At 47.8% G+C, this 2,500-nt stretch overlaps 1 protein-coding gene across 1 annotated transcript in view; it reads right to left on the bottom strand.

Annotated features, from left to right (window-relative positions):
• plxna2 (plexin A2) overlaps positions 1–2,500 on the bottom strand; it is a 243,197-nt gene that overhangs the window by 206,714 nt on the left and 33,983 nt on the right. The gene's annotated exons all lie outside the window — the stretch shown is intronic.

The following is a 2,500-nucleotide window of genomic DNA, read 5'->3' on the forward strand; positions in this document are numbered from 1 at the left end:
TTCCAAGTTACACACTGTAGGAGACCTGTCGAAAAATCCCATCCGAGCCGCCCAGTGCTGCAATAACAAATGGCTTTAGTCTGTGCTACTGGCCAGACACTTTCCCACCCTAATTAGGCCCTACAGTGTGTGTCAGTGTGTGTGTATGTGTGTGTGTGTGTGTGTGTGTGTGTGCTGTTTGAGCCTGACACCCCGGGCCTTATCAATAAGAAAACATAACAGAACAAAGGTGCCATGGGATGTGTCTATACACGCTCCGAGGATGTGTGTATGTGTGTGTGTGTGTGAGAGAGAGAGAGTGTGTGTGTGGCTCAGAGGGAACGCCACGGCTTGCTTTCCTGATGGCGTACAGGAGGAGAACGTTGAGGCAGGCAGAACGATTGCCCCGCCTGTTAAACAAACAAGCGCTCTGTTGTGCTCGCCGAGCCTGCAGCTCTCCCGTCTGTCAGTCAGTCAGTTGGGGCAGTCAGTCAGGGCGGTCAGGCGTCGGGAACGGACATGTTCTCAAACGCAGCACTATGCAGCGCCTCAAAGCAACGCTACCGGCCCTTTGGCTGTTCCCATGATGATGTCATAATTATCCCTCTCCTTCTGTCTATGCCTTTCATCTCTATCCATCACTCATCTCTTCTCATCTCTTTCAAAATCGTTTCATCTCTCTCTCTCTCTCTCTCTCTCTCTCTCTCTCTCTCTCTCTCTCTCTCTCTCTCTCTAATAACACTGGAGCATCAGGTGTCTGTCAGGAAGGGTCCCTCCTGGAGCTATATGCATTTAGTCTTCACTAGAATCAACAATGTGTCTGGGACAGCAGAGAAAACACACACACACACACACACACACACACACACACACACACACACACACACACACACACACACACACACCATCAGAACGCAGAGATGTAACTGAATTATGGAGAACACAATAAAGGCATGTGTGTGTGTGTGTGTGTGTGTGTGTATGTATGTACCAGTATGTGTGTGCGTGTTTGTGTCTTAATGGTTTTGTAAGTGTTTATGTGTATGCATGTGTGTGTGTGTGTGTGTGTGTGTGTGTGCGCGTGTGTGTGTAACAAAATCAGCATTACTCCTGAGTGAGTGAGCACCAAGGCAGAAGTGTGCTTCACTGCCCGACTGCTTTTAAAAACGAGGAGCGAGCGAGCGTGTCAGAGAGGGCCACTCAGAGCAGGGGCCGTGGGCATCCCTCGAGACGCACGGAGGACTTCACGTCCAAACCAGAGAGGACAGCGCACAGACACCTGAACCATTTAATTAAAAAAACGACAAAAAAAGACAACATAAAAAGCTAAAAGTAAAGTCTAAAACAACTTCCTCAACTTTCTCACAGGAAGAAACAGAAGTGTCTCCTGTCGGTCTCTATTGTTAGCGCACCTTGCTTCTGGAGCTCATTACGAGACCAGGTGAGACCAGGTGAGACGGAGGACTGCATTCAGCGCAACTTAGTATTCCCCACCGGCAGGCGGGATGGATGGCTCTGTGTGCCTCTTTTGTATAAATCAGGATAATTAGGCCGTAAAATGTGGTGGTAAATGTCACTACCCCTCTGGCCAAAGGGTCCGCGAGGACGATGGCACCCGAGGCGGTTTGCGAGAAGAAAAAAAAGTAAGAAACTGTGACTCAGCAGTTTTGAAGTGTCATGCCCCTCTTCTGAATGTGAACGGCTCCCTAACACTCCTGTGAAATTGCTTGTGAGACCTTCACCTCCAGTCTGCAGAAAATGGCAGAAAAGCGGAGTGAAGGAGAATAAAAAACAAGAAAAAAAGAAAAAAAAGAAGGAAAAAAGAAAAAAAATCCTTCAGCTGTAGTGTAACCACAGCCTTAATCTTTTTTACATCGACGAGTCTTGGTAATGAGCAAAGAGGTTTTTTGGCTGGTCTCCATCGGGGCACGCAGATCAGGGGGATTAGCTCATTAGCGGCATGCTAGCTCCCCAACACAACTCGTACGTTCAGTTTGTCTGCAAAGCTACACGCCTGGATTGAATTTTTCATCTGGGTGTCGCAGCAAAGCGTGACTGTCAAGGTGATGGTGTTTGGATGCTGAGGTGTGTGTATGTGTGTGTGTGTGTGTGTGTGTGCGTGTGGAAGGTGTGTGTATGAGTTGGAGGGCGAACCATGATAGCCCCGTGCCATTTCAGTGAGCTACTGTAGGAAATAGAGACTGGTGTGAATGAGAGTGTGTTGTTGCTATGTGTTTACTTTATTTATTTTATTCTGATACGGCACTGGTGTGTCTGAGAGTGATGTTGCTCATATGTGTTTATTTATTTTATTCTGATATGGTACGGGTGTGTATGAGAGTGTGTGTTGTTGCTCTGTGTTTATTTGATTTATTTGAGTCTGATACGGTACAAATGTCACGACTAATCCGCCATGACAAGGTCAGGAGCTGATCTGGGCGAGAAGTGGACGAGTCGTAGCCGCTGTCATGCAGCACTGGACATCTGTCCAGATACAGGCACCTCGTAAATCACACGCCGC

Source organism: Sardina pilchardus, chromosome 7, assembly GCF_963854185.1.
Source record: "Sardina pilchardus chromosome 7, fSarPil1.1, whole genome shotgun sequence".
Taxonomy (NCBI): domain Eukaryota; kingdom Metazoa; phylum Chordata; class Actinopteri; order Clupeiformes; family Clupeidae; genus Sardina; species Sardina pilchardus.